This window comes from Tursiops truncatus, chromosome 2 (genome assembly GCF_011762595.2).
Source record: "Tursiops truncatus isolate mTurTru1 chromosome 2, mTurTru1.mat.Y, whole genome shotgun sequence".
Classification (NCBI taxonomy): Eukaryota; Metazoa; Chordata; class Mammalia; order Artiodactyla; family Delphinidae; genus Tursiops; species Tursiops truncatus.
In genome coordinates, this window is record NC_047035.1 from 7,741,590 (window position 1) to 7,765,535 (window position 23,946).

Below are 23,946 nucleotides of genomic sequence, written 5' to 3' on the forward strand. Positions count from 1 at the left end.
TGGATACACATATATGCACATTTGTATGTGGGGGTCTGTGTGTAGAAAAGAGAGGCCAAGTTACAAAGTAGGGAGGTAAGTACTGAGAAATTAAATAAGAAAATCCTAAGGCCAGTCTGGGGCCTCTGAGCCCCAGAGAGCAGCCCAGAACACACACCATTTCTTCCCAGTAAATTATTCTTGATGGTCTCGCACGCATGCTACAAGACAGACTTACGTTCTATTTGGAAGAAGAGAGAAAATAAAGATTCAAACAGATCAGAGCACAAGACTGTTTCAGTGTGCAGGAAGCGCTAGGAGGGGAGTGATGCAGGGTGATTTGGGGTCGGCCATGGGGCAGCTGGGATGAATTTAGCCCCAGGGATGGGCAACAGTGGCTTTGGAGGGGAGACCCAGGCGTCAAGGAGGATCCTGGCAAGTGGAGATCAGGGGTTAGAGTTCTGGGCTGGGGGCAGCAAGTACACAGGTTTTAAGGCAAGAGCAAGCTTGGGATGTCAGGTTGTAGAATTACTCTTCTTCTTTTCACAGTCACCTTCCCCAGCCTTTATCAATTTTTGCTGTGCTTGTTGCTGTCGGTGATGAGCCTGATCTCTTCTGTGCTATGGAGAATAAAAGAAGTCCTGTGGTGAAATTTGGGCCATTTGGTGGAGGGGAGACAAGGACGACTCTGGGGCAGACTCAGGTCAGCATTGTAACCCAGGAACCTGCTCCCATACCCTTGACGGAGCCTCTAAGTAATGGGCCTGCTGTCAGGATTCTTCTGAGACCAGTTAAATTAAGTTCCTGCTTTCCATCGCAGAAGTTCTGAGTTCATTCCGGGCTCGTCTCTCCTGCTTGGCAGAAACTGAGCAATCAGCAGACAGACAGGGAGAGAGAGATTCAGACAAATTAAGAGAAAAGTAATCGCAGGATATATATGAAGGCACCCGTGACTGACAGCATGGTGTACGCCCCTGAGCTGGTGCTTGGAGAGTCAACCTCATGTCCCTCAGGAGGTGACACGGCGTCTGCCTCCCCCGCATCTCAGAGGCTGACATGCCTGGGCTGAGAAACTTTGGAGGGAACCCTGCCTCACCCTCGAGGCCCCTGGGAATACCTGGCACTTAAGCCAGCATCCTGGCAGGTGTGGGCCACGCCCAGCCAATCAGGAGACAGCAGGCTGCATCCTCCTCTGGGTGCTGGGGTATGCCCAGGCTCTGCCCAGGGCTCCCAGGGTGGACGAGGCTCTACTGACAAGAATATAGAATGAATGGAAATTCTAAGAGCATCTCCAAAGAGAACACTCTTGCTGACAGTTTGAGAAATGCTCTGAAATTGTAGACAAGCATTTATGTTCTCAGACTTATAAGCATCCCCGGTCCTGGGAGAGGAGCTATAGTTTTCAACAGATGCTCCAATGTCTGTGATCTCCAAAACATTAAGAGCATCCGTAGACATTACTTCCTTTGCTGGTCAAGACAGTCCCACCTCCTCCCCTAGAGATGCTCCTCATTTTCCAAGACCAAGTATTTCTGTCCATGAAACTGTTCCTGCCCTCCCTTCCTTCTCTGAGTGGTCCCGGGACCTGGCACATAGCCCTCTGGTCCAGAGGGTGATCCCTCAAGGACCCCGATGATGTCTTGTTTGCATCTCCATCCCCGGGGACAGTTCACTGCTTGACATATACTATGTGCTCAGTAAATATTTCCAGGAATGAATGAATGCAATCGTGCTTCAACAAAGATGCCATCTGGATGAGCCACCCTGAACCGGTCTGTCCTCATCCTAAGATATCAGAGTAGAGGCTGAGATGTGTTCTTTGACCTGCAGCCTCCTGGAATTTGGAGAGCAGCCAAAGCCCTGTCCCTGGATGAGACATCCTCCCTGGATCGCCAGCGTGATGAACACTCTATGTAAATCAAGGAAATGGCATGACAATCATGCTCCTTAAAAGTCAAACTCCCACATTCGATTATAAATTAGAATTAGATTATCGAGGAGGTGGAGGAAAGTGTCATCTGGGTGAATGGCACTGGTGTTAACTAAATCCTGTCCTAGCAAAATGCAGTTTCCCGTCATCTTTAGTGTTTGAGTGGACAAGTCCTGGGGCCGTTGGCCTTGTTTATCGTCACCAATAAATATGTCTGTCACCATTGCCATTTCTTTGCTGTGCTAGATTGCATTGTTGGCTGCGATTCTTTGCCCTCCCTCCTTCTATGGCCTTATCAAGGGTAGGATGGATTTCTCTGCCTTTGACTTTGGTCTTGGCCATCAGATTTGTTTTGGCCAATATTGTATGAGCAGAAGTGACAGTGTCCATTCTGAGTCTGGGCCCCAGGGACCTTGTGTGTTCCCACTTGTCCTTTTACTCTTCTGCCACTACAAAGAGAGGACCATATGTGTCCCGGAGGAAAGGAGCCGGGCTATCCCAGCCAACAGATGCATAAGCAGTAAATACTTATTGTTGTAAATCATAAGGGCTTGTGGTTGCTTGTTTCTCAGCGTTACTGTGGTAACAACTAACTGATGCATCCCTGAATTACTTTTTTACTGGTATGTAACAAATTATCATAAACCTAGAGGCTTAAAACCATATAAATTAATTACTCACAGTTTCCCTGGGTCAGGAATCTGGGTACCAACTAGCTAGACCTTTTCACAGTCTCACCAAGTTGAAATCAAGGTATTGGCTGGAGCTACAATCTCATCTCAGGCTTGACGTCCTTTTCCAAGCTCACTGGTTGTTGGCAGAATGCAGTTCCTTCTGTTTGTGGGGCTTCTATCAGATCTTCATCACATGCCCTCATCCATAGTTTCTATCACAATACGGAAATAGATCAGCAGGAGAATCTCTCTGCTTTTAAAAGCTCACCTGACCAGGTCAAGCCCATGCAGGATAATCTCCCTTTGGACTAACTCATAGTCAACTGATTGGGAAGCTTAATTGCATCTGCAAAAAATATATTACATGTGACCTGACCATGGGCGTGACATCCATCGTATTCAAGAGGACGAGGTTATGAAATGTGTGTACACCAGGGGCAGGAACTGGGGGGAGGGAGGACCTCTTAGAGCGCTGCCCACCACCATCCTCACTATGTAGAGTGATGCAGAACCCCGCTTCACTTAGCCAAGAGTTGCTCTGTGAAAGTTTTATGTTTGAGGCCAAAGGGTATTTGCACCTCCAAATGTAAATCATTTTTTTTACATTTTTAAAAGATTTTTTCCCTTTGTCTTTTCCCCATCAGAGTTTGACAGAAATTGGACATGGAGCATGTCTAGCCTGAAGGAAAGGTCATTCTGCTCCCCAAGCAGCAAACCCCAGAGCATGATAGATCTTAGCAGGAGTTTAGGGGAAAAGGTCAACAGGTAGAGATAACATGGGACACCCGAGAAACGGGTATCAGTAAATGTGGTTCTTGGAGCAGTGGACCCCATCACACAAGGTCCCTGCACCACAGTGCTCCCGATGTGCCAGTACCAGCCCCGATGGTGCGTCTCCTCTGATGGCCACATAGAACGTGAGCAGTTCCATGATATAACTGGCTTTGGAGTCAGAGAGATCCTGGCTTTATATCATTCAAGTTATGGCCAATTGCTCTAGACACACACACACACACACACACACACGTTCACACACACAATGGGATGCTAACATTTCTATAATGAGCACTGATGACTTTTTCTGGGTTTGAGTCCTGACTCCTCTTATTGACCTTGGGAAAGTCACTTAACCTCTCTGCACTTCAGTTTCCCTATTTATAAAATAGCAATGGTAACAGTAACAATAATAACAACAAGATCAGCTACAGAGTGTTGTGAGGATTAAAAGAAATCATAGATGCAGCAAGGCTAGTGTGGTGCTTGGCTCATACAGACACCAGATCAATGGCCAAGGTCAGATTTCCATCATTCCTTCCTTCCTTCTTTCTTTGTTTTGTTGATCACATTGTCATACTCGGCTAGACACACCGGGAAAATGAAAGTGAATTAGGCACAGGCCCTTCCCTTAGAGAGATGAAGTCCAGTGGGGGAAACAGAATCAAAGGACTACTTCCACACAGCACTTTAGATTTTATCCCCACTCCCCTGAAAAGAAAAAAGAACTTAGAAGCTTAGAAAGAAACAAGGAAGGTCAAGGAACAAGGATGAAAACTGGGGAGAGGGAGTGAATGCAGAGAGAAATGGGATGATGGAAGCTCTGTAATTCCACCTTTGCATCTCACCAAGTGCGGGCCCTGCCCCTCACAGGGAATGTGCCCTTGGCCTCAAGGGCACCAAAGATGGGTGACTTCAGAACTGTGGGGTCAGCGAGAAAGGCAGCCCTCGGAAAATGAGGATCAGCTTCTGCAGCCCAACCTCCTTTCTGGAACTTCTTTGTTTATAACCGGCAGTACATAAACTCGAAATTTTAACGCAGGTTCAATTCAGATGCAAATAACTCTGTCCAAGTGGTAAATGCATTAGAAAGACCGGGGTGACAGCAGGGACATTATTCCTTCCCGTCCCGTTTGTGTTCTCTGAATCACGGCGATACAAGTTTGGGGAGTGAGCTATCACCTTCCTGTGTGAGTAATGAGGGACCATCCTCCATACGTTTTCCCTGTGAGCTGGATGGCAAATCCAATTAGTTATCTCTGAGGACAGCCCGTAAATATTATCAGGATGTAAAATATTGTGGGCATTTGGAAAGAAAATATAGCCATCTAAATATTGATGTTTTTTAACTGAGACTTGGAGTTTTCCAGCAGGAAGCAGCTTAAGACACACCTTGCTCAGTCTTCTTGGTTCAAAGATGAGCGGTAGAGGGTCCGGTAGGTTCAGTTTTTGTTTTTGTTTATTTGTTCATCCATCCATGCATGAGATAAACAAGCCCAGAGGCCCGCCTCTTCACCAGGCCCTGAGGAAGGGCTGGGAATTCAAAGACAAGTAAGACACAGATCCTGTGATTGAGGACTGCACATCTACTGTGAGAAACAGACAAACTGACCATTTCCATTTGAGTGATGACTATAAAGACAGGTAAACCCAAGGCTCCAGGAGGACCTGGCCTGGGCCTCCAATCCAGTCAGATGTATCAAAGAAGTCTTCCTGGAAGAGATCACATCGGAAAGGAGTCTTGACGATTGAGCTCATCTGCTTCTTTATGCCTGGCATCTAGCACAGGCCTGGCACCAGACGGGTGTGCTCAAAATATAGTACGTATGAAGAGATGAACACTTGAGGATTCAAGTTACTATTTGCAAAAGGGCTGTAACTCAAATGGCTCTAGAGGCCAAAATGGTATCTTTAATGAGCAAAGAGATCAGATATGAGGTGCCAGGGAGGGGTGGAGACTGTGGCAACCTGCAGAGCACACACCCCCTAAGAACAGCGCCTGTGGCTTCCACGCGCCAATGTGGGCTCAGGGTGGCCAAAGCTCTCAATTTATTGAATAGAAGTTAAAAGTCTACATTTGTCTTATGAAATCTCCCAACTTGTATATGTCAGCAACTGATTCCATTTTTTAACACCCTATGAAGGCTCAGCAATACAGATCTGTGGTCTATTTGTGGCTCAGGGGCTGCCAGTTTGTAACTTCTGATTTATTAAGTCCTAGGAACTTTACCAGTTGTGTCTGCATTATCATCCTTGATTTTCTACAAAAGTTAATTGTAGAGATGGGGACTTTGAAGTGCCCAGAGGTTGACAAACATGTCCCTGTGTTTCCACATCCTTCTCGATGAAAAAATGAATCAATGAATCAATGAGTCAGACAGCAGAGCCGAGGAAGGGGTTCCAGGCAGAGGAAATTGCATTCCTGAAAGCCAGGTAGATGCGAGCATGGGTATTCAGGAAACTGCTAGATTATAGATGCAAATGGGGAAATGACGGAATTTGAGATCAGAAAGACATAGGGATCAGGCCATGAGCCTTGAACGCCAGACCAGAAAGAGTGAACTTTATTCTGAAATTGACGCACAAGAATTCAGGCCAGTTTCCCAGTTGTTCTGTGCCTTTTTTTTCCCCAGCTGTGGACTGGGGACAGCTGGAGTACCTACTTCACAGGGCTGTCGTGACCACCCCGTGAGTAGATAAGTGAGAACAGGGCCTGCTGTATGTCAAGTGCCCAGTACTGCATGGCCATTGTCACGATTATGTCACTATTTTGTCAGCACTGACCTACCTCTGCCCTAGAGCATGCCCAGGCCACACCAGCCAGTCCTGGATACAGAAAGTAGCCAGGCGAGTGATAGCACTCCAGTTCCCAAGACTGTTACCTTGTCAGGGGCACCAGGGTCTCTGTCAGGGTCTCCTTCACTCTGTGTTTCCAGTGAACAGCTTATAGAAAATGAGGCTGCTCTGCCTTTGATGGCCCTCTTGCTGGGACGACAAGCTGGATGCCTGCAGAGAGAGGACACACAATCCCCTGCCTGCTCCAGTCACAATGGGACATTCTGATGCGTTATTTGGGGATACGAATTTATGACTCACAGGTATCTGTGGCCCCCAATGGTTTAGACTTTAAAGAAATAAACACCTACGGAGTTTTAATCTTGCTAAGTAGTCATGACAGTAACAGGTACCACTTATCTGCCGGCCCCTCTATCCAGGACACCCTGACAAATTCCACTCATCTTCAGGGTAACACCAAAAGGCAGCCTTGATGATCTCCATTACCCATAAGAAGAGACCAAGGGTCCTAAAGTTCAGTGAGTTGCCCAACAACACACAGCTACTGGGTGGTGGAGCCCAGTCAGGGTGCTCGGCACAGCTCTTTCACTGTAGCCCGGGGGTCCAGGGTCCTGGCACCCTTAACTGGCCTGTCCTGCAAAGGCTTGGTGCAAAAGGTCTCCGATTTAGAGTAGGAGCTGGGTGGAGAAACACTGTCCCAAAGGAGAGATCAGAGAGGTGTCTCCCTGCAGTAAAACCCACCCTCACCCCCCAAATAAATAAATAAACCCAAGAAGAAAAAGAAAAAAAAAAGTTTCTGACTTTCTGTAACCTTTTCTTAGAGTTCAGGTTATTTCTTTAATGCATTTGTCTGCTTTAAAATTGTCTCCTTAGCCTCTCAAGGGAAACCAATATAATACACCATCACATTTCTCACCGGAGAAAAAAGAACACTTACTCTTAATAGGTGGCAATTTTGCCAGATGTTATTGACATAGTAAGTGCGAAATTTCCGTGATACTCAATGCAGAGTGTAGCAGATTAAAGAACAATGAAGCACAGTGCAAAATGAAGTTTCAAAAGCGCAGTGTCAAAGTCAGGGAAGGTGTGAAAAAATTACGTCTTCGAAACACTATTAAGAGCAAGTTTACTAATTACTCTATCCGACACAAATTTCAAAGTAAATTCCCCTAGACTAGGGAAAGTTTTACAAGTGTTATTCTTTTTCCCTCCCCACTTGTCAGCATTTCTTTCTTGGTGGCAGAGAGAGAGAGAGAGTGAGAGAGAGAGTGAGGGAGAGAGAGAGAGGCGCTGGGCTAGATCATTGCTTTCCTTCTGGAGCAGATGAAAGGCAGACGGTGGGCCAGCTCTGAGATGCCCACTGACCTGTCTTCTGGACACCCTCTGGCAAATAGCAAAGCCCTGTCCAGCACCAGAGGATCAACAGGCCAGACCCAGTGAGGGAGGCAAGACGGGCACCGAATCTCCACAGTGCCCCTGTGAAGTACCCCAAAACCTGCCCCCCCAAACCAATCTGGAGATGAGGAAACCAAAGCCCAGTGATGACAGTTACACAGACCTGGGTCTCAGAGGCAGGCCTTCTGTTCCCCGCATCTCATCCTCTGCTCTTTCTCCCCAAGATACCCGTCAATGCTAAATTGTTTTTGAGGCAGTGAAAATCCTTTTCCAAATGAAATCGGAAACAAATATCCAAAATATGAAACAGATCAAAGCAGGGCTTTCGTGCTTGGAAGTGAAGGCAGGCTGATTGTTCAGGGCTCCAGAAGTACCCCTTGCTCCGTGTTTCCCTGTTCTGTGGGGTCCTTGAGTGAACTCCGTGGGTAACCTACATCTGAGCGTGTGAACATGCATGCAGGTGCCCACGTATGCACACAGCTGCACGCACACACACACACACACACACACACGCACACATGTATATAATTGACGGGGAAAGGGCTCATGGAATTTAACAGATTCTCAAAGAGATTTATGATTCTCCCCAAATTAACAGAAATCAAACCTTCAATAAATATGTAATGTTGATCCTGCTACCGAAGTCCCACTGACTCCTTTGACAAACAGACTTATCCACTGATATCCTGACTTAATAAAAATGACAACTCCTGGGAATATACAGTAAGTACCAACTTATTTTTTTAAACTTTTTATTTTGAGATCATTGTAAATTCACATGCAGTTGTAAAAAGAAATGCAGAGAAATCCAGTGTTCCCTCTACCTGGTTTTTCCCCCAGTGACTATATCTGGTGTCACTAGAGGATGGATCAAACCAGAGACAGGAAATTGATACAATCTACCCATCATATTCCTATTTCCCCAGTTTTTCTCATTTGTGTGTGTCTGTGTGCATGTGTGTGCATCGGACTTATTTTGTTTTTGAAGAAATGCTCCTTAAAGGAGCAGATGCCGAGTAAAAGGACTTCCACCTCTGGGGGAGAAAGGAGATAAAAGGTGGGGGCGTGACCTGTGTCATCCTGAACACAGTGGATCTAAATCCAGGCTAGACCCAGAGCAGGCTGACGGCAGCATCCACGGGGGCAGCTTCAAGGCCCTGCCCAGTGGTGAGAGCTGCTCGCTAGACCAGCAGGCGCCTCACTCACCAAGAACTCAGATCCCGCTGCCCCACTTTATAGATGAGAACTATTGCCCTGAGTGTTGCAGGGAGGCACACGGTGAGAAAGTGCCAAGAGTGGCCTGCATCCCTCCAGCCCTTGGCCCTATAAATGGTTGTTGCTCTGATTGCAGAGACTTCCCTCCTTCAGACAGCAAGAACAGACATGCAAACAGTACTGGGCGGTGCTGCCTTTGGGGTGAAGTTCTTCACTTGGCATCCTGGACTTAAATCCCAGCTTGGTCCTCTTATTCCCCTAAACCATCCCCAGCCCTTCGAACACACAGACCCCGAGACCTCCAGCCACAGAATCTACTCCATGCTGCCTGGGCCACTGGATCAAGTCCAACCGCTTCATCTCCCAGCTGGGGAAACTGAGGTCCCAAGAACAGATGGGAAACTCTGCATCCATTGCAGATTGAAGCCAAGCATAGCTATGACACCCAGGATACAACGCCATAACCCCCAGCTGTGGACTTGGTCAGAGCACAGTTTGTCAATAACCTCTCTGAGCCCAGCTTTGCCATCTATATCAGAGGTTAGCAAACCACTTCTTTAAAAAGCCAGAGAGTAAATATTTGAGTCTCCTTCCCAACTACTCAACTCTGGGTTGTACTTTGAAAGCATCCATAAACATTATGTCAAAAGTGGGAGTGGCCTGTGCTCCAGGAAAATGTGATTTGCTAAAGCAGGTGGCGGGCCAGATTCAGCTCAGGAGCTGTAGTTTGGCCATCCTTGATCTATGTAACCAGTAAATTCATAGTTCCCTTCCAGGGCTATGATGATGCATAACAGAGATGGTATGCATGGAATTCTTTAGAAGAATGACTGACAAAATTGGTGCTCAAGACACCGATTATGTGTCTGGTTATTATGCTTTTTTACATGATGTATAGCATTCAGACATATATAAGACGGTGCAATCCTAGAATGAAGTACTAGTTAAATGATGCTCAGAGAAGGGAGCTTTCAGCAGAGACCTGTGTGTAGGGAACAGGAATTCTGATCTTCAGGTAGATCTTGTGTTTACATTTCAAAGGGGCTCTTGACTCAGCAAAGGTGAAAACACATTTAGTTATTGCCTGTGACGTAACAATACCATATCTGGAGGCCTAAAGACAGCTTCATCTTAGCAGGAGCAAGTTCAACGACGTGAGAGGCTTCCCCTCACCCCCCGGGAAAATCCAGACTCAGGTAGCAGCCAGAACAGGCCAGTTCTCAGAGGGCTACAGGGAGAGCCCCCTACAGATGTGACCTATTAGCTGAGACATCAACACAGGCCAGAAGGATTCAGATGGAGCACATGACCAAGAGCAGAGGGAATGACAGGTGCAAAGGACCTGGGGCACAATACCAGCACATTTGAGACAAGGAGAAAAGACCAAACAATAATGCAGAGTGAGCCCTCATCCAGCTGGGTACCAAACCAAGGCAAGGCAGAGAAGTCTTCATGGAGGAAGTGACCTGGGTGTTGAAGGATGAATAGCAATTTTTCAGAAGGAACAGCATTTCAGGAGAGGAGCAGAGAATTCAAAAATATAGACACCGAGGAGAGGGTGGCTTCGTATAATTTCAAGTATAGGAGAAATTTTAAGTGGTGAAAAAGGTATGGCTGGCAAGCTCACAGAAGGGACTGCACCTCATCTTCCTTTATAGAACTCAAGGGAATCAACCATACAATGGACCTGCCGGTATCAGGAAGAAAACCACCCTTCTATAGAAGAAGAAGCCTCACTCTTTTGTGATCACTCACAGGCCCTGGGTTTCTTCACAACAAAGAAAGATGTCTTTGGCAAAGATGTCTCTGAGACCGTGCCTGGCCATAGCCTCTTGAGGGCACCATAACTGTTTGATGAGTGTATAAATAAATATATGAACAAGTAAATCTAAAAGCTCTACCCTGGAGTTTCATTGTGTATCTCCAGATGTAAAAACAAAACAAAACAAAACATTAAAAAACCGAAACAACAATTTTAGTTTAACGATAAGACACAAATTGTCCAGCCTTCCTTGGAAGAAGGAAATCATGTTTACTCTTCCATCTGTGTTTGTAGCATGATATCACGAGGTCTCAGAACCATCCTCGCTGATAAGGGTCCCATTCATGGGAATCTTCTAACTCTGAACACGCCAGCAGTTGCTTCCTTTTCAGAGAACATGTTACCCAGCTGAAGATGTCTCCTTGAAAACGCTTTGATCGTGCTCCTCTCCTTCTACACCTCTTGTCATAAACTGGCTTGCCTCTCTCAACTCATCTTTGAACCAGAAGTCACATTAGTTCAAGTTCACAACTCTGCTGAGACATCTGGGTCTCAGCAGCTATCCCAGAGATGGAGATTAAAGATATAGAGGTGATGGTATAGCCCCAGCACCCCTTCTTGGGGATGAACAGACCAGATCTGTTTGGAAAACCTTGGGGAGCATCAGAGGTGGGCATTTCCCTTGCATCTGAAAGCAGGTTCTTTCTCAGGGATCTCCAACAAGCTGTCAACTGCCATGAGCACCCAAGAGTCAATGTCACAGCTGTGCCCAGGAGATGGACAAAAATTTGTCAGTTGAAGGGGGTGATCACCCCTTTTCCTTGTGGGAATCTCTGTCTGATTTTCTTCAGAGCTACCCAGTACCGCACGTGAAAAGTCAGTCTGGGAATAGGGTTTTGTTTCACAGGTTCCAAGAAATTCCCATGAGGGTGAACTATTATAATGCCATGGCGATCCAGCAATCCCACTCCTGGGCACATATCTGGAGGAAACCATAATTCAAGAAGATGCATGCACCCCAATGTTCATTGCAGCACTACTTACAATAGCCAAGACATGGAAGCAACCTAAATGTCCATCGACAGAGGAATGGATAAAGAAGATGTGGGGTGTGTGTGTGTGTGTGTGTGTGTGTGTGTGTGTGTGTGTGTCACAATGGAATATTACTCAGCCATAAAAAAAGAATGAAATAATGCCATTTGCAGCAACATGGATGGACCTAGACATTATCATACTAAGTGAAGTAAGTCAGACACAGGCAGGTATGACCCAAACCCACATGTAGCATGCAGTCTACTGGAGAGACAGATACAGAAAAATAACTACCCTTGTGCATATTCCATGAGACTTTGTTGAGTTATTCGTCCATTTGTTGAGTCAACAATTATTCATTGAGCACCTCCTGTATTCAAGGAGTCTGCACATTCTGGTGTGTGTGTTGAAAGAGAACCCCCTCTTGGCATAGATGACCTTGATCAGTAGGATACCATCTCATGAGGACTGACCAGTGCTGCTGGGGTCAGGATGGAGCTCACCTGAGTGAGGACTGGCCCCATTCTGATCCTACCTCAGATGGGTCTCTACATCTCCTGATGTGTCAGTTTCTCACCTGGAAAATGCAGGGGGTGGAGCTCAACCCCTGTGTATCTTCAGAAGGTCACAGGAGGTAAGACCTGGGGAGGCTCTAAGTGCCTTAAAGATATGGTGAACAGAGAGTAGCTTGACATGATGGCATAGTGGCTTGGTTACTTTGGGCAGACCTGGGGTCAGGGTGAGCAATTCAAGCTCATTTACCTGGAACTTTCCTGGTTTTAGCACTGAAAGTCCTGACTCTCGGGACCCTGTCCTGAGTAAACCAGGATTGTTGATCACCGGCTATTGTCATTTGAGGTCACCAGATACACCTTGGAGGATCTCTCTCTCCCCTTTGGGCTTCTATCTCAGTGGCTTTCAGACTGGCTGTGCTGGACAAGCTTGAGAAATGAGAGCGCTTGGTAAGATGCCATTTCCTGAGTAGAATTCCACAGATCAGGTGGGTGGTCCAGGGCTGAGTGTTGAGAATTGCTGTCCCCGCTCCAACTTTTCATTTAGAATTTATCCTTTAAGAAACGCCAGGTTGCCTTCTTGAAGCACCTTGTCTGCAGCAGCTATTTTCACATTTAATCCTTGCCACGACAACCCCATTCCTTGCCCCATCGTATAAATGAGGGTGGAGAGAAGCAGAAGCTTGTAATACAAAGGAGAAAGGAAGGAGCATGAGAGAAATGCAGGGGGGGACAGAATCACATCTGTTCCCTGCCCTCATTCTTGAGCTCCTTTTGTTTTCTCTTGTTTTTTTTTTAGAATAAGTCTTAAATCCCGGGGCTGGTTTTGAACCACAGTGGAAAGAAGAGGCAGGACAAAAGCCTTAGGAGTTATCTTCATGGAAGATTCATGGACACACTGCAATTTGGGGGCTCCCTCCTGCCAGGGGTGCCCTCTCCTCTCCAGTAGCTTTAGCCTCCTCTACCCCTTCGGTCCTGGCAGGGTACCAGCTCTCCTCAGTTACTGGTCCCTGGGCATGTCACCATCTCATGCCAATTTCTGAATTCTGCCCACGTCATGGTAAACAGTCCCTCCACTGACCTCTCTCAGTTGCCTGCCAGACCTGCCCCAGGTTCCAGAGCATCCCTCGCAGTCCTGCTGGAGGATGCAGTGCAGAAGCAGCATGATAGGTAAAAGTAGGGGCACGGGAGAGGGCAGAAAAGAAATAGCATAAAATGTTCATCTCTGCGGGAATGAGCTGGTGATTATGTCACGGCTTCTAGATGACCTGCTCTGCGGTCTTCAAACGGTGCACAGGAAGAGTTCACAATAACTTGAACTTGATATCACATTAACATGAAGTACACAGAATGCAAAGTACACACCGCAAGGTGTCCTGTGCATGAAACAGCTTACTAAACAACAGATCACCACATATAGAAGATTGGAATAAAATACACCAATGCATGGTGAGTCTTTGCAGAGTTTTTTCCTTCGTCTTTCCACTTTCCAATGTATTTTAAACTTTCAAATTTGAGTATCTATAAATTTTAGAAATGAAAAATAAATGAATATTTTCATAAAATGATTCTTGTAAGGAGGGCTTTCGTAAAGCCATCCAAGCTCTATTATTATCCCAAATAACAGAATTTAGTAACATCTGCAAAGGTGACCTGACCTAATCCTATACTTTTACAAATGAGAAAAGAGAGGCTCAGGACTTCCCTGGTGGGTCAGTGGTTAAGACTTCACCTTCCAGTGCAGGGGGTGCAGGTTCGATCTCTGGTCGGGGAGCTAAAGATCCCACATGCCTCGCAGCCCAAAAACCAAAAACGTAAAACAGAAGCAATATTGTAACAAATTCAATAAAGACCTTAAAAATGGTTCACATCAAAAAAAGAAAAAAGAAAAGAAAAGAGAGGCTCATGGAGGGGAAGAGATGTGTTTGGCCTCATCCACATGGCCAAGATGTAGATGCCACGTAACACAGGTAAAGGCAGAAATTGTCCTAGAAGCAAGGTCTCCAGACTCAATGAGGTTTGCTCGACCCAAGTGTGGCCCAGTTGCTAATATTCTCAAAATTCTTGCTTTTTCATTCCATATCCCTCATTTGTCGATCTCTTTCCTAAAACCCTATTAAACGGTTTCCCCTTTGTTTGGGGGTGCTTAGACTCAGCAGATTGCCCATTTCCCATCTCCTTTGCCACTTTTTATTCCTCCAACAATTTCACAGTCAGCCCACTTAAGAGTTCTTTTCCTTTCACTCAATAGCTTCAATCTCCCATCAGAGCAGACACTTCATCATCTGACTGGCGTGGCTCAGAGTTGAACTTGGACAGCTTGGGTGGGATTCTGCAGGCTCCTGCTGCCACGGGAAGGGATGTAGCTTTCAAAAGCAAAGATGAACAGAAGTTGAGCTGGGGGGAACGTCCCAGGGTCAAAGGGACGTTGTGAAACGAGAAGGGACTTGAGTCTGATGGCTGATGGGTCCCCAGTCGTGTGGTTGAAAGGGGCTGGGAGGGTAAAGAAGCTGGGAATAGAAAGAGTGACAGAGATGAGTCAGAGCACGGGAGGGGAGGACAGAGGGCAGACGACGCCCCAACAATGACAAATCCTCAGACTTTTCAGGTGGAAAATATCAGCCTAATTTGGGAGTCCATCTCCCCATCTCCCCACATAAAAGCTGCCCAGGTGATCTGCAGTATTAACGTGAATGTAATAATGTGCTGTTGGCATTGCAAGGAGCTCGCAGTTGGGAAAGAGAATGAGGATCATTCTGGCTTCACCTGGGGCCACACATCGGCTCCAAATGCACAACAAGAGGCTGATTATTGGCCAAAGTTGCTGATTTTAGTTCCTTCATCTGTAACATGGAGATGAGGTGCAAAATCAAAGCATTTCTCTTCCACAGTACACAGGGGGTCAGAGGCTCGGCCCCAAACTCAGAAGCCCGCATTCAAATCTTGGCCCCTCACTTACTGTGTGGACTTGGGCAGGGGATCTTGCTCCTTCTACCTCAGTTTTCTCATCTGTAAACTGGGAATAACAATGATACCAATCTCCAAGAGCTGGAGAGAATACTAACTGAGCAATAAAAGCCCTGGAGTGGTACTTATCAAAAGGTAAAAACTATATCTGTTGTCATTATTATTATTCCCAATGCTTGTACTTATCATGGTAAACATGCAATGGAAACATTTATATTTGGGAGGCGGGAAGCAAGAATCAAGGGAATTAAGCCTCTACATTGGCATGTGATTCGTATTCAAATTTAATAATTTCTTTGAAATAGAAACTTGTTTCTAGAGTTGCATGATCAAAACAGGAGAGAATAAACCAGCTTACCTGTGAGCATAAATCATTGACTTTTGCCACACCCCATCCAGGCCCCATATCTACTCATAGATGTTAAGCTCATCACCAGGAATAAACATTCTGTGCACCCAGAACAGCCATTTGAGCTCTTCTTCAAAGATGTGAGTTTCTCTTACCGGATACATACCAATGATGTTGATGATGATGATGATAATGATAATGATAATGAAAAACACACATCTTGCTAAGTATTTGGAGATCTGCATGTATAAATCAGTATTTGTTTTCCTGAAACTTTTTCTAAAGTGTCCTGCTTGAAATCCCTACCCTTTCTCTTGCCTTTACTGCAGGAGCCTGCGCGTTCCCTGGCTAACTGCTACTAGGTCATCAAGGTTCTCTTTGCTTCCCTTGACCAACCCGACTCCACCATATTGGAATTAACCTCTTTCCCTGTCTGTGCCCTTCACCAAACTGTGAGCTCTTCTAAGGGGAAGGATTGCATCCTATTCATCTCTCTGTCCCCCACCTGGCACAGTACCTATAAAACAGATGGGTGGACAATAGTCAGATGGACAATTGAGGGAAGAAATTTGTTGCTAAGAATCCAGGGAACTCCTGAGCCAGAAGGAAGAGGCATCAAGCCACCAGTGCGTTTAAACAAACACACAGTTAGAGGCTGAGGCAAGAGGTCAACAGCCAAGGGGGTTGAGAGAATGAAGGTGTCAAGTAATCAGAGGAATGTAGTCCCAGTTTTGATTTAATAATCTGGGAACCTAGCCGTGCTTTCCTCTCTGGGGGTGTAGTGTGATTTGCTTAAGTTGAGATCCTTAAAGGGGCCAGACTGAATCACATAAAAATAAATGATGTCCAAAATGATGACAAAGTTAAAAAAAAAAAAAGTTACTTTTATACTTGCTATCTGCTGGAATTTGTTCAGACTTGTTTTGTGGCCTAATATATAATCAATCTTAGGAGATACTTTGTGTGCACTTGAGAAGAATGTTTGTGCTGCTGTTGGATGGAATGTTTTATATATGTTTATTAAATCCATTTGATCGAATTTTTTTAAAGAAAAGTTATTAAGAAACTCAAAAAGTCTGAAAGAAAAACAAAAAAACAAAACAAAAAATGCCTAAAATGCACCCAGAATCCAAAATTCCATAGCTTGTCCAGATTGAGAGTGACCTTACCTGGACTTGGATATGTGAATTGTGCCACACAGACACTTTCTGCAGCATAAAATATGTCCACGGTGGGTGTACAAGAATGTGTATTTCATGAGTAAAAACCCCACTGCTATGCTCATTATAATATTTGTGCATAACTTCCCATGTATATCGTCATGCTTCCCAAATTGCCCATTCATAACCCTTAATGCAAATGTCATTTTTAAAATCAATTCTTTCCTCTGCTAATTTAAAGACGCCAACACATGCCAAGACAATAGAGGCAATTTTAACCAAACAGCAGTTGGCAAGAGCCAAGATTTACGCTGTTTATATCATGTTGAGATACAGTAGCAGAAAGGAAAAAGACCGAGAGAGAAAGACAAATCCATGAGATTTTAAGAAATCATTTCGTCATCAAACAATACATGGTAATGTAGGGTCAGGCCAAAACAGCAGGCTTAGACTTATACTTCTCCACCGAGTATACCCAGGCACACTGTGGTAGAGGCACTGACCAGCTTCTCCTTTTCATCTCTTCATGGTGTCATTTGTCCACTGATAGCTTATAAAACTTTATGGAGCACCCGCTGCGTGTGTCAGACTCTGTGCTGGGTGCTTGAGATTTTTAAGTGAATGACACAGTCATCCACCACGGGGTGCCAAGTCTAGCAGGGTATTCGAGACAACCAGATTGGATGCCGTCCTGCTTGGAATGGGATGGCCTATTAATAATGGCCTCAATAATCCATTTAGCACACACTGCTTGGAGCCTAGCGAGCATTTGTAGTACTAACTCTATTCGTTTAAGATTGAATATGGATGCAAGTGGTAAGACCCAAAACTACAGTGGCCTAAACAGACAGAGCTTTATTTCTCTCTCACATATGGAGCAGTGTCAGGGAGTCCAATCTGGGCATGGTACTCCATGGAGTCAGGAACCTTATCCCAAGGGCACCCATGGCTGCATGAGATGACGGGAAATGTGATCTTTATTTAAGGTGCCCGTGTGCCAGCCAGAACTCTGCAACTCTGGAAGATACAGTTCTCTTCCTCCCTTTGTGATGGAATGATTGGACTGAGTTTTCCCCACTCTGAAACTCCCTTTGCTCATCCATAAAATAACAAGTCAAACTATGGTTTCAAGGGATGCTCCCAGCTCCAAATAAATACAAAGTGAAAGAATGTGTGAACAAAAATAAACGTATATTGTCTTTTGATTTTAGGAAGTGTGTGAAATGAGCACCACGTTACAGCTTGTTAAAAACACAGATCACCCATCCACGCCTGTGCATATTAGTTCTTGTACCTTTGAACAAAAACTCCCCTGACCCCACTGTCTTTGCAGCATTTTGACTGAAATTTTCCCAGCTCCTTCATTTTCCATACCAACTTATCATCCAATGTGACAGGGGTATTTTTGTGCTTCTCTGTGTCTTTCTTGAATTTCAAAACTATTCCCATCAAAAGTTGGCATGCCTTTTCTCAGTGAAGCCCAGCCGAACCGGAGAATAACGTAATCAGCAAGTTTCAGAGGAAATTAAAGTCGGATCACCGCCTACCGCACCCACATCCAGCTGCAATGAGACCTGCCTTATCAATGCTTCGGTGTTTAATGTGCAGACATGTTACATTAAGCCAGCTTGTGCAAGGGAAGGATTTCCTGATGAGTTTCCGGTTTGGTCCATAATTGGCAAAGACAATGGCTTCTGCAATGTTAGGTAAATTAAAAAAAAAAAACAAAACAAATTTACAGGTAATCCGTCACAAGCTTGTCAAAGATAGGGGTCCCATCACATAAGAATTAGAGTTTAACTTAATCAACAATGACTTCATCGAGAGTTTTTATTTATAGCTAATGCAAATGTTAAAAAAAACTAGAGCCATTAATTATTAGTAGGTTTTTTTTTTAAAGCCGAAAGTAAGAGTTGAATAAACGTATTTTAAGACACTTAAAGCTGAGGCATTCTTTATAAAATGACTAGCTAAAGAGTCCCTTGGGCTGTCTTTTAACTGCTTTCAAAGCTCTAATAGCACTTTTTCCACCAAAGACACACCCCTTGAATCCTCCGAGAGATACAATAGCATAATTGTTCTTTTAGGTTTCAAGGCCCTGACATATCTGTCATGGAAAGAATAGTGAATAATAATACCAGAACTATTTTATGCAAATTCCACTTAGAGGTTTCAAGATTTCCCTGAGACGGATCTTGCCCCCTTGTTGACACTTGCATTGTCATATTAGCTTTACATAAGAGAGTGGTTGGAGTTTTCCTTTTGTTAAATAATTCTCATTTTAAAGAAATCTTTAGATAAAGTTAAAAAACAAATACAAAAACAATGAGATGGAAACATCAATTTGGAGATGTATCAAATGGGAAAAACAGTATTCATTCACTGGAAGGAATTCTGCCCCCTGGAGCTAATCACTTTGCTGATGGAATCCTCCTCTAACTTAAACCAGGATGACACCAAATGGATGTTGATGAAGATGTGATATTTACAAACGCGCATGTGACACCTCCCAGCACAGAGGCCACATGGATGTATTTTCCAAAGACTTGAGTTCCGAATTCACAGCTCCTCCAGATGGAAGCTGCTTACAACGATCATGTCTTTAGAGCAAATCGATAAATACAGTTAAGCTAAAAAGCAAATCGTTAGTCTCAGAAGTAGACCATAGGATCAAAATTTAAAAAAAATATAGTGTTAGTGCTAAAAGACACCTGAAGTTCATGGACCCCTCCAGCCCTCCAGCAATTCAGAAAATCCCTATAAGGCTATCAAAATATAAATCACCAATAAGGTCCATTTCCTCTGAAAAAAAAAAAGACGAAAATGACAAAAATAGCTATTTGTATAGAAAGGAGTCCAAATTATTAACAACTTGGCTGCCCATGAAGAGAAAGACCATCCTAACCCATCCATCTATTCACCCATTCATTCAACAGGTTTTTAATTTCCTTCTAGTGAATGGATGCTGGCCTCCCCAGGCTTCTGCACTGCCCTGTGAGTCACTGGTATTGCCTATATTTTACAAATGAAAACACTGAGGCTCAGAGAGTGTGACTGACTTATGCAAGGACTCCCCTCCTCCAGGCTGCAGGGCTGGGATAATTCAGTGGGGTCCTCCATCCTGGTGAGCTACGCTTTCTGGATGACCAAGGGCTCTTCACATGCCCAAGGTTTATCTGTTGGCCTGAGCTGGGCATGGCTATTCAAAAACGAAAGATATTCCTGAGAGTTCTCCACCCACTGGTTGTGTGACTTTGCCAAGCCACGCCCCTTGTCTGAGCCTCAGTGAACTCAGGTAAAACTGCCTGCAACACAGGGCGTTTTTGAGAAGCAAAAGAAACTGTGCATGTGAAAAGGCTCTACACAGCTTCTGTCTTAGTCAGCTCCAGCTGCCATAACAAAATATCATAGACTGGGTGGCTTAAATGAAAGGTATTTATTTTCTCACAGTCCCGGAAGCTGGAAGATCAAGATTAGAGGGCGGGTGCGGCTGGGCTCTGGTGCGAACTCTCTTCCTGGCTTATAGACAGCGGCCTTCTTGCTGTGTCCTCACATGGCGGCGAGAGAGGGGAACAGCAAGTTCAGTGCAAAGAATGGCAATTTTGGTCTTCGCGAGACCTACAGATCTGGGTCCCACCTAGGTGTGTCTACCTCTCACAGGCTGTGTGACCTTGGGTATGCAACTCAACCTCTCTGAGCCACAGTTTCCATCTGTGAAGTGGGGGGTACGTACTGCTGTGACAGAATCTGATGCAGGTGCAGGGTCTGGTCCACTCTCCATCCATGGTTATTTCCAGGCTCAGTCTTTTCACCTTGGCCCATAACCCACAAAACCTAAGCCTCTCAGGTCAAATGTACACAACAATGGATGCAAAGATTCCCTCTTCTCCTCACCTGGATGGGAGGAAACCACTTCCGAGCCAGGAAGAGGAGAGACCTGCAAACTCTGCATCAATTTAATGTCTCCCCTGGGGGACCAGGAGGCTGAATGTTTATAAAGTACTTTGAGATCCTGAAACTAAAGACGTTATACAAACGCGAGATAATCATGATAATTAAGCCACTGTTATTGAATACAGCGAGGCCTTAGTGTTCCCTGATCCTGCAGCGAGCAAACTCCTGGCGGACACTTCAGCACACGGAAGAGATAATTTGCTAAATCATATACCACTGCCCTAAGTGTCTCACACACCTACAGCCGGGGTACCAGTTCATCCTCCACAATAAGGCTAATAGCAGGCCACCGGCAGAACCACACTTGACAGTTTATGAAGCACTTCAGGTAGTTTCTCCCACTCTGTGTGCGTAGGACCAGGAGGGACAGAATGGGGGAATTTAGGCCTGGCTGACACCTGGCAAACTTGAGGCACAGATTCGGCTCAGATCCCCCAGAGAGTAACTCTACTGTCACAGAATCTCAAATCTGGAAAACTCAGCCAACATTTAGCCCAATATGCGGCCTTTGTAAATGAGAACGCTGAGGTTCAAAGAACTGAAATGACTTGACACAAGGCTACCGCTAGTACACAGGGGGCCTCTGTGGAAATCGGAAACCGGAAACGCACACACCCCTCTACTGGGACCTGGCTTGGCCAGGACCCCAGCTTGTCCTCACCATTCAAGAATCCTGCTGTAGGGCTTCCCTGGTGGCGCAGTGGTTGAGGGCCGGGAAGATCCCACATGCCGCGGAGCGGCTGGGCCCGTGAGCCGTGGCTGCTAACCCTGCGCGTCCGGAGCCTGTGCTCCGCAACGGGAGAGGCCACAGCAGTGAGAGGCCCGTGTACCGCAAAAAAAAAAAAAAAAAAGAATCCTGTTGTATTTTATATAGGAAAGTTCATGGAAGTACTCCATAATGTTTATTATTATTAGTTAATGAATTCTTAGGGGAAAAAACTGGTGTCTAATTCTCCTCTAGATCGTCTATAACCTGGCATGGTTTTCTTGCCACTTGGTTATTACTCAGTAAGCTTTTGTTGAACGAATGAATAAATGAATGAATTAAAAGAACAACAACAAAAAAAAAGAATCCTGCTGTATTTTAGAATCTAGGTTTAATTATTTTATTAGTTTTTTTATTATTTATCATTTTAAAATCTAGGTTTTATTGTTATTTATTTATTTATGATTTATTTTAGGCCAACAGACCAGGAAACAATTGTCATTGAAAGAGAGCTTGTTATGCTCACAGATTCCGGGAGGAGGGCGCACCCCACTCCATGGTGGGACCCCCCTGGGAAGTACCAAAGTCAGGAGGCTGGGAGTGGGGTGAAGAAAGTGAGCTTTCGTTGTGGTTTCACAGAAGGAACGGTGACAGGGTGAGCAGGTTTTGGATGGGCTAGTTTGAATAATTTCAGTAGGCTCTGGGGCCTAGGGGCTGCCCCTAGTTGGCTGGTCCCTGGCCCTGGGGTGACTGGGGCAGGGGAATAGTGGCCTGGAGTGTGAGGACCAATAGAGGAGGTGCTTGGGGTGGTATTCTGGGTTGGTTGGTTTGCATATGAAAGGTCATCTCTAGGAATTAGCCAGCCCTGGGAGGGGCAGTTCCTGCAGCATCCTCAGGCCCCGACATATCAAAGCATCAAACATAAAGAAGAGGGCTTCCCTGGTGGCACAGTGGTTGGGAGTCCGCCTGCCGATGCAGGGGACACGGGTTCGTGCCCCGGTCTGGGAGGATCCCACATGCCGCGGGGCGTCTGGGCCCGTGAGCCATGGCCGCTGAGCCTGCGCATCCGGAGCCTGTGCTCCGCAACGGGAGAGGTCACAACAGTGAGAGGCCCGCGTACCGCAAAAAAAAAAAAAAAAAAGAAGAAGAAAAAGGCATGGTTAATACATGCTTATAAGGACCTCAGAAACCGTAGTGTCAAATACCTATTTCACTAATGGGAAATCTGAGGTCAGATAAGTGAAATAACTTGATTAGGGCTTCACTGCCAACAGGGTGTGTGACCAAGGTGACCTTCCAGAAATAGAGCAGACTGAGTCTTATGCTTAAATTCCTTTTATTTCCATTGTTTAGAAAATAATCTCCAAGCATCCTAATTTAGGAACCATGGTCCCGGATGCTCTGGCCTCACCAGTGTTACCTTCATCCTCCCCCAACCTCACACTTCACGCTCCAGGGGCTCAGAGGTGGCAAACGCCTTTCTTGCTGTTTCAGACCTTTGCTTCCACAGCTCTCTCTACCTGCCTAGAATCCTTCTGACACTTTCCAGCCAGGAGACTTCCGTATCTTTGAAGATTCAATGCAGAGTTACTTGATCTCAGAGGCTTTGGCCACCTGTGGACTCAGTTTCCCGAACTTGGGCTCCCAGGCACCTCATGTTCACCTCTCCACAGCCTCACTCTTGATGTTTTTGTTCGTGGGTCCCTGTCCCCTACTGGATGGCATGCACTTTGAAGGCAGGGACCAGGCTCTACTTCTCCGTCAATCCTCAGCATCTACCAAGACCGGTAGCCTGTACCAACTCTCAAGGATTCAACCCCAAACCCACCTCCTTGGGATTTCTACTCCAGTGCTCCTTCCTACACACACACACACACATGCACACACACACATATACACACACACATACACACACATACACACACACACATACACACACACACACACACACACACATACACACATCCACTGTGAAGTCCTCCATCCATTCCCATGAGAGCAGAAAGGATTACACACCGAGCAACGCTTCATACCTGCTATATATTTGAGACTCATATGACAGCTGCAATTACTTTTGCTGGATTTTATATTTTGTTCCTTTGTCAGAGTCAGCTGGATTTTCCAAAGGAAAGAGGATCTGCATTTCCAAGCCATCGGCTCTAAATCGGGCTCCCATCACCTCCTTTATACTTGCCTGTGTACAACCAGAAATGGTTTGCCGGCATGCACTTCTTTTCCTGCTGATTTAGAATCTGCAAATAGATATCTTCTCCCAAAACATACCTCTCCACAAAGCCAGCCCACTGAACCGAGCTCATTATCTTAAGACACCTCTATGGCCAAAGGTTATGCTTTCCAGAGCTGTATTAATCTCTTTGTCTAAACAGCATAGGCTTAATTGGTTTAGATCAGAGTTGTAGTGTTTTGAGTAAAAGGGTGTGATTAATGTGAGCTAAAGATGGTTGGACGGGTGCAGACTAATTCACCAGCATACACAAACCTATTATCATCAGAACCATGAGAGCTTGGGGAAACCTGCCCCAGTGAGCAAGGTTTCTTTTTTTCTTTTTTTTCTCTAGAAAAACAGAGAAACCTGAGAAGGCTGTGGAGACCCCAGAGCAAGCAGGGTGGCACGGCCTCTTTGCAGGATGAAGTTTCTGCCACGTGCACAGCGGTATAGAGTACATCACGTTCAGCAAGAAGTTGGGTTCATTCGGTGCCCACACCCAGGAGAGGAAGAT

General features: G+C 45.4%; 1 long non-coding RNA gene across 2 annotated transcripts; it reads right to left on the reverse strand.

The window, feature by feature from the left end:
* Positions 1-285: 285 nt before the first annotated feature.
* On the reverse strand, positions 286-6,322 carry LOC141277815 (uncharacterized). 2 transcript variants are annotated; one of them, XR_012329669.1, is made up of 3 exons: positions 6,240-6,322; positions 2,591-2,795; positions 286-599 (listed from the first exon to the last, which is right to left on the reverse strand). It is a non-coding gene; the product is annotated as an uncharacterized lncRNA (long non-coding RNA). The 2 variants fall into 2 exon arrangements; XR_012329668.1 differs by lacking the exon at positions 286-599 and adding an exon at positions 706-844.
* Positions 6,323-23,946: the final 17,624 nt, after the last annotated feature.